Source organism: Hypanus sabinus, chromosome 6, assembly GCF_030144855.1.
Source record: "Hypanus sabinus isolate sHypSab1 chromosome 6, sHypSab1.hap1, whole genome shotgun sequence".
Classification (NCBI taxonomy): domain Eukaryota; kingdom Metazoa; phylum Chordata; class Chondrichthyes; order Myliobatiformes; family Dasyatidae; genus Hypanus; species Hypanus sabinus.
The window spans coordinates 79,922,409-79,937,003 of NC_082711.1; the positions used below are offsets into that span (position 1 = coordinate 79,922,409).

At 40.7% G+C, this 14,595-nt stretch overlaps 1 protein-coding gene across 1 annotated transcript in view; it reads right to left on the reverse strand.

The window, feature by feature from the left end:
• zgc:110045 (uncharacterized protein LOC664755 homolog) overlaps positions 1-14,595 on the reverse strand; it is a 182,021-nt gene that overhangs the window by 25,054 nt on the left and 142,372 nt on the right. The window lies entirely within an intron of this gene.

A 14,595-nucleotide genomic window follows, 5' to 3' on the forward strand; every position in this document is an offset into this window, starting at 1 on the left:
GGCTAGTGGTGTTCCACAAAGATCAGTGTTGGGGCTCCTTCTTTTTGTGTTATATGTCAATGATTTGGATGATGGAATTTTTGGCTTTCTGGCCAAGTTTGCAAGTGATACGAAGATAGGTGGAGGGGTGGGTATTGTGAGGAAGCAGAGACTGCAGGACTTAGACAGCTTAAGAAAATGGGCAAAGAGAGGCAGATGGAATACAATGTCAGGAAGTGTATGGTTTTACACTTTTATAGAAGAAATAAGAGCGTAGACTATTTTCTACATGGAGAGAAAATCCAAAAATCTGAGGTAAAAAAGGACTTGGGAATCCTTGTGTAGGATTCCCTAAAGGGAAATTTGCAGGCTGAGTCAGTGATGAGGAAGTCAAATGTAATGTTAGCTTTCATTTCAAGAGGGTTAGAATGTAAATGCAAGGATGTAATGTTTAGGCTTTATAAACACACTGGTGAGGCCTCATCTGGAGTATTGTGAGTAGTTTTGGGCACCTTAGCTAAGAAAGGATGTGCTGACTTTCTAGAAGGTTCAAAGGAGGTTTCTGAAATTGATTCTGGGATTGAAAGGCTTATCATATGAGGAGCATTTAATGGCTCTGAGCCTGTGGGCCTGTACTCATTCAGAAGAATGAGGGGGGATCTCATTGAAACCTATGTTTCTATATTGAAATATTAGAATGTTGAAAGGCCTCAATGGAGTGGATGTGGAGAGGATGTTTCCAGTCATGGGGGAGTCTACGATCAGGGATTACAGCTTCAGAATAGAGGGACATCCACTTAGAATGGAGATAAGAAGGTATTTCTTTAGCCAGAAACTGGTGAATCTGAGGAATTCTTTGCCATAGGTAGCTCTGGAGGCCAAGTCACTGAGTGTATTTAAGGCAGAGGTTGATAGATTCTTGTTTAATCAGGGCGTGAAGAGTTTTGAGGAGAAGGCAGGAGACTGGGGCTGAGAGGGAAACAGGCCAACCATGATTTAATGACATAGCAGGCCCAATGGGCCAAATGGCCTAACTCTGCTCCTACAGCTTATGGTCTTATGGAGAACATTTAACACCGTGTATTAGAAATTGGTTTATTATCTGACCCAAAGCAGCAGTTTACCTTAAATAGTATACAGCACCCAGATATGAACACATTTGAAATTATTTGCTGTGCTGGGATATTATTGAACACAGCCCAAAGTGAATGCTGGCAATTACTGCCTACAGCAATGACCTACCATTTGTGTAGTAGATTGATCTTTTTCTCAGACTTTGTCCAAAAATGTGAATAGACAGACCCTCTCAACCTAAGCTATTGGTGTTCCTGAAATATTTTCCCAAAGTTGTCTATTAAAATATTGAGTAACTGAAAATCCATCCAATTTGCTATACATCTTTTTGTCAGTGAAAAGTAATAAGTTGCTGCAAGCTTTACATGCCTCAAGCATCTAGACATGATGAGTGCTCAGCTGCTTGTCTATACATTGTCAGTCAGGTTTGCTGCAGGGACAGAGGCATATGGTGACGAGTCTTTGTTCCTTCAAAAAGTCACGTGGAGGATAGAAATACAGGCAGTGAAGCTTGAAGAACACAGAATAGAATTGGAAGGAGGTCGCCATAATTTCCGGTGTCACTTCTAATATTTGACACACCATTACCAAATGCTGCTGGAAGAAATTGCTAAGAATAGCAAGACAGGGAAGGTAGGAAAAGCAAAACGCATCATCCTAGAATGTGCCACATGAATGTTCTTGACTACTGTAGAGATCTCCTGAATGGCTGCCATGGCTTGAGAGCTGAACCTAGAATTATTCCATTACCACCAGAAATCACCATTCAAGCACATCAATCACTTGCCATAGAATCCCAGCTTAAAATGTCTGTCATTTGTTATCAGATCCCATTTAATTCTATAAGTTAGAATTCTTATCAAAATTCACAAGTTAGTACAGAGTCCATTATACATACAGACTTTACTTCCGAATCCCATTGTTTGATTCTTTACAATTGTCCAAATAAATTTGATTTTAGATAGGGTTTTAAATGAAAATTCATCAGAAAGTTACTTCTGTTTAGCTACATTCTGCACACAATTTGGACAAGCTAGGCTGGTTCCATACAATTCCCTGGTAAAAGGAAAGATGATTTGCAACACACAGATTTGATGGAAGATTATTAACCTGAAATATTAACACTGTTTCTCTCTCTGCAAATACTTCCTGATCTAGTAAGTGTATCTATTCTTTTGTTTCTGTTTTCAGATTTACAGATTCTGCAAAATCTTGTTATGCACTTATGGTAATAGCTTACAAAGAATATAATTCCAACATTTTTAAAAGGTATAATTTCCAGCATGAGCTTACTCAACTTTTGAACTACTAAACACAAGATGAAAGCACAATAGGTTAGATGGTGATGATAGTTCATAAATAGAGACACCAGCTGGCTGCTTCTGACTTCCATACCTCAGTACTTCAATGTGAAAATAATAAATATGCTGACAGGTAGGATGCTGGAGCTTCTGAATCCGAGGGCAGTGCTCAGTTATGGTATTCTGAAAGGCCTGGTATAGTTTGCAAATAGTTCCTCAGCATCACTGATACATGGTTGGTGCCTTCATTTGACTGGGGTGAGTAATCCTGTTTGAAGAGGATGATACAGGCAAGACATTCCACTTATCTTGGTTAACACCCTTATTTCTTAGTATTTAATGTTTTTAATAGGATATTGTGGCGACCCACTTCCCAGCGCACTTGAACCGGCTCACAAAGTGGCGCACGCCGGCATTGAGGCCGGTCCCAAAGAGGGCGCAAAGCTTGCTTCACCAGCAAGGAGAAAAGCCTGCACGCGGGACGGGACTGTGAATACACGCCCTCTAAAGCATTCCCGCCCGGGGAGGGTGGGAACAGGAAGGCTTTAAAGCGAGGCCGCAAAGTTTGAATAAACCTCTTTGCAACTGCAGCTCACCGACTACGTGTCGTTATTTCAGCGCTGCATAGCACACCGCTACAGTTTGAAATAATTTTTTCTTTATCTTATGAATTATCAGAGACACTCAAAGACTCTGAAAAAAGACTTCTGACAGGATGAAATAGAAAAAGATCATCAAGATAGTCTGAGGGTGGGCTCAGGCACCACATGTGGTTACAAAGTCTGCAAGACTTCTTTTCTCAGTGCAATAATGGAACTGGCAGTAGGGAGAGCTGCTGAGGGAGTCCTCCATGTGTATAAAATGCCCTATTGAGGACTTTCAGATTTGTGATACAGCCATGCCAGTGGATACCCATAATGGAAATCAAGTTGTGCATGAGGAAGCACTCCTGCAGTTGATTTGTCTTTGTATAAGGTCCATGTTTCACAGCCATTCAGGAGGCTTGTAAGGACAGCACCCTTGTACAAGCTGATCTTAGTGAACACCTGAATATTATGCTGGCTGAGCACACATGGTCACAGGTGGCCCAGGCTCTGACTAGCCTTGCAAATCCAGGCATTGATTTTTTTTTAATCCAAGGACCCATCACTGGAGATGTCACTGAGGGTACTAAATTCCCTATACCTTCCACAGTGTTGTGGCTTCAATAGTGTTGGAAGGTGACACGGCAGCAGATCAAGAACAGACACGAGGCTTCTGTGATCAGACTCAGTGTGGGCCGTCAGTGCGCAGATGTCCACACAGAGTGCTTCAATGAGGACTCAACTGTCTTAGATTTGGATTTTAAGTGACACAGATCAAACATGATCCATGTAGTCTGTACTGTAGGTACATCCCATGTTCAAGGTCCCTGAGCCTGTGGTTGATTATACATGTGAAAAAAGAGGGACAGCACACACCTTTGCTTCATGCCATTTGGGATATTGAATAATCCAGCAACTAGCAAAGGGACACAAGACCTGTAGTCAAACAACCCAGAAAATGCTGAAGAGGTCAGGACAATTATAACCATATAACCATATAACAATCACAGCACGGAAACAGGCCATCTTGGCCCTCCTAGTCCGTGCCGAACCCTTAATCTCACCTAGTCCCACCTACCCGCACTCAGCCCATTAACCCTCCACTCCTTTCCTGTCCATATACCTTTCCAATTTTACCTTAAATGACACAACTGAACTGGCCTCTACTACTTCTACAGGAAGCTCATTCCACACAGCTATCACTCTTTGAGTAAAGAAATACCCCCTTGTGTTTCCCTTAAACTTCTGCCCCCTAACTCTCAAATCATGTCCTCTAGTTTGAATCTCCCCTACTCTCAATGGAAACAGCCTGTTCACGTCAACTCTATCTATCCCTCTCAAAATTTTAAATACCTCGATCAAATCCCCCCTCAACCTTCTACGCTCCAATGAATAGAGACCTAACTTGTTCAACCTTTCTCTGTAACTTAATTGCTGAAACCCAGGTAACATCCTAGTAAATCGTCTCTGCACTCTCTCTAATTTATTGATATCTTTCCTATAATTCGGTGACCAGAACTGCACACAATATTCCAAATTTGGCCTTACCAATGCCTTGTACAACTTTAGCATTACATCCCAACTTCTGTACTCAATGCTTTGATTTATAAAGGCCAGCATTCCAAAAGCCCTCTTCACCACCCTATCTACATGAGACTCCACTTTCAGGGAACTAAGCACAGTTATTCCTAGATCTCTCTGTTCCTCTGCATTCCTCAATGCCCTACCATTTACTCTGTATGTTCTATTTGGATTATTCCTGCCAAAATGTAGAACCTCACACTTCTCAGCATTAAACTCCATCTGCCAACGTTCAGCCCATTCTTCTAACCGGCATAAATCTCCCTGCAAGCTTTGAAAATCCACCTCATTATTCTGGGTGATAATTCTAGAACTGGCCAAGTATGGGGTAAGTGGTGCTGTTGCAGTGTGAGGAAGAAGGCAGTGCAGCCTGGGTCCCTCCTACTTACTCATGTTGCTTCAGTGGGCCAACAGTATAGGTAAATGTCATTCCTCCACTCTTCCCATCCTACTTTTAGCCTGCTCCTAAACCCCTTTCCTCTCACACAAATAATGTCATTGATACCCAATGGTCTGCAACTCACAGTCTTCTGTTCGTCAAAGAAAATTTAAATTGACAAGGGGAACTATGGGAAAGTAATGAACCTTGCAGTTCATAAATTATTCTGATTGATTTGGGGTAATGGCTCATCAAGTAATTGTGGTTGATTTACATTGTTGTTCAGTCGTTAAGTCGATTCCAACTCTTTGTGACCTCATGGCACATAGGGTTTTCATGACTAGATACGGAAGCAGATTGTCAGGCCTTTCTTATGCACAGATACTGCTGCTGCCACTACACCACCAGCTTATCCCAGCTTGTTTATGTATAGACTTCAGAGGTATCTAAATAAGAGTTGTACAGCACAGAAATGGGTCTTTCGGCCCACCATACTAACCTTTTTGCCCATCAACACTAACTCCCATTTGCCCATATTTTGACTATGTCCTTCAGAGATCTGCCTATTCAAGTGCCTGTCTAAATGTCTCTAACTGTAGTAATTCTATATGATGCCACCACATCCTCTCACAGCGAGTTCCTGTAACGTGGAAACAGATTTGAGAATCCAGCGAGTGTTGACACCAAATAAAATGTAGAAAGAAATTTGAGGATCCAGTGAGTGTCAACTACATCAATTGTAACGTGGAAAAAGATTCGAGGATCCAGTGAATGAAACAGAAGACACTGATTGCAAGAGAGGACATTAACTATTTAGTTATAAATGAACAGTGAAACACTAAACCGGGCATCTAGCTAAACACGTGCTTATCTAAACTACCCTCAACTACAAAAAACTACAATACTAAATATTCAATAACACTTATAACTTAACAGGCACTCCATTAACCCTCCCTAAGTTATAAAACTGTGGGACTAAGCATGCTATAAGCAAGTACATCGAACATAGAACAGTACAGCACAGGAACAGGCCATTTGACCCTCATTTTTGTGCCAAACCAGCTAAATAGCAAATCAAAACCACCCAAACACTAATCCTGCCTACCTGAACAATGTCCATATCCCTCCATCTTCCTCACATCCATGTGCCTATCCAAACATTTCTTTAAAAGCCTGAAATGTATTTGCTTCTACCACATCTCAGGCAGCGCATTCAAGGCCTAAACCGTTCTAGTTAAAAAACCTACTCTTCACATCCCCCATGAACCTGCCCCCTCTCATCGTCAATGCCTGCCCTCCAGTGTTAGCCATTTCAACCCTAGGAAACAGATCCCCCCTGCCTATTCTATCTAAGCCTTAATTAATACATAGTAAACACTCCAGTATGTCTGCAAAGCTCTTCCCAATAGTCCTTCAGTGGTGGTCACAGCTTCAGCCTGAAGAATCAGAATCAGGTTTATCATCACCAGCATGTGTCGTGAAATTTGTTAACTTAGCAGCAATAGTTCAATGCAATAGATAATACAGTAGACAAAATAATAATAATAGTAAATAAATCAATTACAGTATATGTAATTGAGCAGACCAAATATTAAAAAAACAGAAACCATATATAATAAATAAATTTTTAATATATATATTTAAGAAAGCAGGCCCTGGAAACAAAAGAAAGCGAGTGACTCTCTTGCACATGATGTTCTCATACCCCTAAGACACCCAGACCAGAAACTGGTTCTGTGGCACACATGGCGACCAATGGGAAAGAGCTGCTGCATCCTTTGAATGAGATAGTCAATAGCCGACACAACAGAAGCAGCTTTCAACTGACAAATAAGCCAACCCCTCACATGACAGTTTCAGATACCTACTGCAACTCTCTGTTTAAAAAAAACTTTATCCCATATCTCGTTTAAAACTTCTTCCTCTAACTTTACATCTATGTCCTCTTGCTTTTGATATCCTTACCATGGTAAAAAGAAAGAGTTTTACTACCACCCTATTAATGCCTCCTATAATTTAATATACCTCAGTCAGATCACCTTTCTATCTCCTTTGCTCCAAGAAAATTGCGTCTGGTCTATCCAGTCTCTCTCCAGAACGTGATGAATTTGCAGAGCAAATTATGCTCTCATCAGCATAAACTCAGAAATGCACACAATATTGCAAGTGTGCTCTAACCAGTGCTTGATTATGTTGCAACAAAGTCCCAACCTACGAAGGCAAATATGCCATAAACCTTCATCACCATCCTACCTATTTGTTTGCACTTTAAGGAAACTCCGCACTTGAACCCTAAGGTTCCTCTGTTCATCGACATTCTTTAGTATCCTACTGCATATTGTATGTCCTTCCCCTTGATGTCTTTTCAAAATGTTCTCCTGTGTTTTAGTAGGAACAGCCTAAATTTGGCAACAGGTATCTTCATTGAATTGAAGGTAAATGCAGCCAACATTCAGGGTTATTTATAGCTAATGAACAATTAAAATAAAAACAAACATCAAAACTAAAAATTCATTATCCTTAAACACTTCAAAATGCACAATCTGATGCACCATCAATAATTCTCTGAGACATGAGGTGAGATATTGGCTTTTATTGACTGGAAGAAAGAACAAGTAGCAATTGACCACCACGCTACATCCTGGAGACAGAGGGCAGGGCTCAGGCCTCAGTCGCCTTTATACCGGGGTCTGTGGGAGGAGCCACGGTCAGTGAGAGGAGCCACAGGAGCAGTCGGCGGGCGGGGGGGGGGGTGTCCATACAGGTATATGTAGTTCACCACACAATCGAAAACATTTAATCAAATTAAATAATAATTAAATTTAATTAAATTAAATAAATTAATTAAAAATAATTAAATAATTAATAATAATGCAATTAGATAATGACCTCCATGACTTCCTTCTTTCTTCACATTTTATTAATCTCACATAATAAACAGGCTTATGTTACATGTGAAAGAATTTTACCAAGTTTACACTCTGCAATGAATCAGCATAGTGCAATAACAATTATACCAGCAAGAATCTGTCAATAAATCTAGCATTTCTGTAGACGTATACATGTGCTAAATCCCAAACTTGGAGCGATTTGCACAGGGCTAACTGCAGGCCTTGTGTAGGACATAGCAAATGAAAAGGGAATTGAGATACTAATATCACCCCAACCGTTGGTTTCACTCTGTGTGAGTAGTCCACGCAGCTACTGTTCATTCTACTCAAGATCAGCTGGGAGTCAAAGCAAGAGCCCTGTGATGTCCGAACAACATCTCTTAATCTGCAAAATTTAAAGCCAGTGTACTCTACCTAAAAGGAAAGCACACTGTGTCTGTAATGAGTGTTGATAATCATTCTGGAATCTCATTTTGACAAGAGATATTGTAGCAATGTACAATAAAGGGAGCAGATCCACAGTTTACAAATGATAAATTTTGTCCGGGAAATACTGTAAACAAGAAAAAAAAATGGAGAAGTGCAGGAGATCCATGGCCTTGGGTAAGCTGTGGAGCAGATATCTGTGGTGGTTTTGAAAGTATATTTGGGAGATGACTCTACGAGAAGTTCAATAATATTAGATACATGCTCACTTTGTATCTGTTAGGGTTTCATTGATAGCAATCTTGTCTCTTATTCAGATGCACCCCCAGGTACTTGTCAGTCCTCACCACATCCACATCCTTATCATCAATAGTAACAGGGAGCAGTGCAGGCTCAGTCAACCTAAAGTCCATCACCATCTCCTTTGCCTTACTGATGTTGAGTTGCAGATGATTCAGCTTGCACCATTTGACAAAGTCCTCCACTGGGGCCCTGCATTCATCCTCCCTTTATACACCCAACTACTGCTGAGTCATCAGGTAATTTCTGCAGATGACATGACATGCTTTGCCAGCAGTGTAATTAGCAAGTTTCCATGCCATTGACGGGTTCCGCTCCCTAATGATCTGATATTAGTGACATTACCTGAGTCAGTTGTCACCAAAAGAAGGGCAACTTTTTTTTTATTAAAGTATCTTTTTGTATCAAGATAGACCTCTATTTCTGGAAGCAATTTCACATTCTTAAACTTGGGCCAAGTGCTGAAGCTAAAAAATCTTGTGTTGGTATTGTGGTAAACTATGTATACCTGTCTGGACACGCCGCTCTGCTGACTGCTCCTGTTGCTCCTCCCACAGACCCCCGTATAAAGGCGATTGGAGGCACTGCTCCTCCCTCAGTCTCCGAGATGCCGTGCTCCCTTTTGTTGATAATAAAAGCCTATCATTCACCTCCCATCTCCGAGAGCTATTCATGGTGCATCAAGTATCTTCTTTGCATTTTGTTAAATCTGCCGTGAAAATGTACTTAAAACCAAATAGCAACTTGCTTGAACATTGCCATTAGACAAAATACAGGGTGGAAAGCAAGTAAAACGGAAGTAATCCTCTCTTCAGTTACGAATGTACAAACACTGTTTACATCTCGAAGTTCAATGTAAATTTATTATCAAAGTACACGTATGTCACCACATACAACCCTGAGATTAATTTTCTTGCAAGAATTCTTAATAAATCTATAGAATAATAACCATAACACAGACAATGAAAAACTACCCAACTTGGGTGTTCAACCAGAGTGCAGAAGTCAACAAACTGTGCAAATACAAAAATAAAGAAATAATAACAACAAATAACAGTATCAAGAAATATCAAAAACATAGCTGAAGAGTCCTTGAAATTGAGTCCATAGGTTGTGGGAAGATTTCAATGACGTGGCAAGTGAAGTTGAGTGAAGTTAGCCCCTTTGGTTCAAGAGCCCGTTGGTTGAGATATGGTAACTGTTCCTGAACTTGATGGTGTGAGTCCTGAGAATCCTCTACCTGTTTTCTGATGGCAGCAGCGAGAAGAGGACTTATCCTGGGTGGTGTGGTTCCCTGATGATGGATGCTGCTTTCCTGCAAAAATGTTTCATGTAGGTGTGCTCAATGGTGGGGAGGGCTTTACCCGTGATGGACTGGGCCATATCCACTATTTTTGGTAGGCTTTTCCATTCTTGGGCATTGGTCTTTCCATCTCAGGCACTGTGACGCAGTCAATATATGCTCCACTACACATCTATAGAAGTTTGTCAAAGTTTTGGATGTCAGAGAAAAGCTCCACAAACTCCTAAGGAAGTGGAGGGGCTGCCATGCTTTTGTCATAATTGCACTTGCGCGTTGGGCCCAGCATAGGTCTTCCAAAATAATAACACTGAGGAATTTAAACTTGCTGACCCTCTCCACCTCTGATCCTCCAATGAGCACTGGCTCATAGAACTTGGCTTCCTTCTCCTGAAAACAAATAACCAGCTCCTTCGTCTTACTGACATTGATAATATATTATTGTTATGGCAACATTCAGCCAGATTTTCAATCTCCCCTCCCCATATGCTGATTCATCACCACTTTTGATTTGGCCTATGACAGCGGTGTCATCAGCAAACTTGGATATAGCATTGGAGCTGTGCTTAGCAAGACAGTCATTAGAGTAAAGTAAGCTATGCAGGGGGCTAAGCATTCAGCCATGGTGCACCTGTGTTGATGAAGATCATGGAGGAGATGTTGTTCCAATCCAAACTGACTGGAGTCTGAAATCAAGGATTCAATTGCACAAGGAGATATTAAGACCAAGGTCTTGAAGCTCATTGAATTAGTTTTGAGGGGATGATGCTATTGAATACTGAGCTGAAGTTGATATAGATATAAAGATGTATGGATCTTTACTGAAGATGTTCTAGGGTTGAGTGAAGAGCCAATGAAATGACATCTGCTGTGTACCTGTACCTCCAGTAGGCAAAACGGAGTGAATTTAAGTCACTTCTCAGGCAGTTAATATGGTTCATTACCAACCTCTCAAAACACTCCACCACCATGGATGTAAGTGCTACTTGACGATAGTCATTAAGGCAGATGACCATGCTCTTCTTGGCACCAGTATAACTGAACCCTGCTTGAAGCAGGTGAGTACCTCAGACTGCTGAAGCAAGCAGCTAAAGATCTCACTGTCTTTAGTACTTGGCCAGGTACCCCATCTGGGCTGAATGCTTTTTGCAGATTCACCCTCCTAAAGGCTGTATGCACATTGGTTTCAGAGACTGAAATCATAGGATCATCGGGGTCTCTGGGAACTTGTAATGGTTCTTCCATGTTTTGATAGAGAAAGTGAGTGTAGAGGGCATTGAACTCAACTAGAAGTGAAACCCTGCTGTCACCTATGTCCCCGATTTAACTTTCTAAGAGGTGATAGTATTCAAATCCTGCCACAACTGTCTAGCATCCTTTATTGAGCCAAGTTTCATCCAGAATTGCCACTTCACCCTTGAGATGGCTTACTGGAAATCATACCTGGACCTCTTCTAACTTCCTTGGTCACAATACATGAATGCCTCTGATCTGGCTCCCAGCAGATTGCAGACCTCATGGTTCATCCAGGGCTTCTGAATGGGGAAGACTCTGAATGACTTTGTGGGGACACACTCATCTACAACTGCGTCAATAAAGTCTGTGACAACTATTCAGATCCACAGATCTTTGGCTCTATGTCCAAATTACCATCTAGTAATTACTGTGCTCTGATCTGTGCTTTGAAATACTGAATCTGATTATGATTTACAGGTTAAGTTAATTGGCCAATTGTAAATTACCTTTACTGTATAGATGAGTGATAGGACATGAGGAGTGTTAATGAGAATGTTGGGAGACCAGATTACAGAAAGTGGGATTTTTCTGTAGGCAGCACAAATTTAATAGGCCGAATAATATACTTCTATCTCTTGTGGAAATGCCTTTATACAGGATACTGTGGAGTATCAGAAATGCAAGTTATATTCAAAGGGCAAATGTCTGACTGCCCTTATAATACAAAATAATGTTAAAATTTAAAGATCTTTAACATTAAAGATCAGCTTTATTTGCCACATGTACACCGAAACGCGCTGCGAAAATAGGTTACTTGTGTAAACAGCTAACACAGCTCAAATATGTGCTGGGGACCGCAAACAAGCGTCACCATGCTTTTAACACCAATGTCACATATACTGATGTACAGAAATTTTCAGTGATCATAGTAAAAGAAACAATTTCATAAGTTCCAACCATCTTGACTTATCATAATAGAAGTTATACACTTGTGATGCAAAGGTTTTTCAAGAGGACCAAGTAGATGATTGACTAGATAATGCAATTGGAATGTAATTTCTTCAGCCCTTGATCAGGTACATTGTTGAGTGGTCTGAAGTCCACTGTATAGACCTATTGCAATTACATTGATGTACTTGATCTAATCCATAACCTTGCAGCAATCCTAAACTCAAAGCATAATATGTTGTGGACACAAGAGAACCTGCATATGCTGCAGATCCAGAGTAACACACATGAAATGCTGGAGGAACTCAACAGGTCAGGCAGTATCTTTGAAGGGTTTTAGCCTGAAGCATTTTCTGTTTATTCATCTCCACAGATGCTGCCTGACTACTGAGTTCCTCCAGCTTTTTGTGTGGGGTACTGTAAATGTAATTTATTGTGCTCTTTGAAGAGTTTTATCATTATGATTTTATAATTTGCCACACTCAGGCTGGAGGAATAACACCTCATATTCTGTCCTTCCAACCTGATGGCATATGCACCAATTTCTCTAACTTACGGTAATTTCTCTCCCTCCTCCATCTCTTTTTTATACCATTCCTCATTCTGGTTCCACTCTTACCCCTTCTCCTCACCTGCCCATCACCTCTTTCCCTTTTTCCATGTTCTACTATCCCCTATCAGAATCCTTCTTCTTCAGCCCTTTACCTCGTTCATCTTCATACCATCTCCTACCACCCACCTTTTTACCTCTCACCTACCAGCTTGTACTCCATCCCCTCTCCCTACCATCTTACTCTGGGTTCTACCTCTTCCTTTCTAGTCACAATAAAGGGACTCAGTTCAAAACATCAACTGTTTATTCACGTCCACGGATGCTTCTAATTTGCTGAGTTCCTCAAACATTTGTGTGTGTGATGTTATTAACTTTAAGTTGTAGTTTCTAGGAAGGAGTGGAGAGAACATTGAGAATATCACTGACATGATGAATCTGGGTTTTCCTTGGAGAAGTAAACTGAGTAATAGATTAATGAAAAAAGCTAGCCAACAAAACAAAGGGACCGGAATACAGTGAAAAGTGAAGCCTTAGGGAATTTACAGCAGGTTAGATTGTGCCTCAGATGAATAACTCTATCAAATTGGAAGCCCAGTTAATTATCCTTGGATCACATAACCATGACTCTCTTCAAGAAAGAAGCCAGGTCTAAGAGTCCTCCTTGCTGTCTGCCACAGGGAAGACAAGAGTCAAATAAGATTGTGCCATTATTCAGTGCTTCTTGCAATCTTTCTTTTACAAATTTGTATCTCACCTCCAATACATTAGATGTAAAGCTAATTTTTGGAATATTGGAAAACTGTTCAACCCACAGTGGCAATACTCCAAATCCAAGGTCACCTAACCCACTGTAGCTGAGCTACAGGTTTCAGAAGATGTTTGTGTATCCTTGGAGACTCAGCTCCAAGGCATTGATGACGTGTTTGCCAAAACACATGACAGGATTGGCTTTAAACTTAACATTCAGACATCTCAGCATTCTGAGTCACAATCCTGTATCAGCTTGCTTCCTCTGTATATGCTGCCCTCCGATATAAAGATAAAGACGGAGGGACCCAAGTCCCATGCTCATAGAGTTATTCCCTCAGTAATATTCATCCTGTTTATTTCATCTCTGCACCTTAAAAGAACCTTGTTTTCTCCCAGTTCTGATGAAGAATTTTTGATCCACAATATTAACTTCTACATAGTTGCTGCCTGATTTGCTAAGTGTTTCCAGCATTTTCTAGCTTCCATCAGTGAATTGCTGACTTGCTGGTATTGGTTTTGCCAAAATGAAGTGTAATTTTCGTGAAGCCTTATTATGTAGGTAAACAAAACTTAGAGCAGAGCAAACAGGCATAAGCAACCTATTGCTTTTACTCTAGAATTCACACAAATTCATGAAAAAGGTGAACACTCGTGCAAATTAGAAACAGGAGTAGATTCCTTGAACCCTTGCAATCCATTCTGCTGATCCAATTGTAACCTCAACTCTGCAATCCCACCAATACTTCTGCCCTCTGCTTTGAAAATATTCAGAAGCTTTGCTTCCACCACTCTTTGAAGAGGAGAATTCCAATGGGTAGAGGGCTAAGGACAGAGCCTTGTGGAGCACTGGTGTTAAGAATAATCGTGGCTGAGGTGTTGCTGCCTATCCTTACTGTTTGCAGTTTGTTGGTCAGGAAGCCAAGGGTCCCATTGCAGAGGGAGGTGTTGAGTCCCTGATATCAGAGTTAGATGTTGAGTTTGCTTGGAATTATAATATTTACTGTCCAGATGCTCCAGATATGTAGATACTACAGTGGCATTTACTGGCTGTTATGAAGGGGCATGGATCATCTAAATGTAGAAAAGATTTAGTTTATGTTGACATTGTGTTCAGCAAAGATATGATGTGCTGAAGAGCCTCTTTCTATGTTCTATGAAAGATAAAGTAATCGTCTGCTTTAATCGCAATTATCTCATCTTAGCTTCAACATTGTGAGGCTTTTTCAACATTGCCTACTCAGGCATTGCTGTTTTCCTCCTATCATTAGTTATAACATCTGTTCATCATCATCC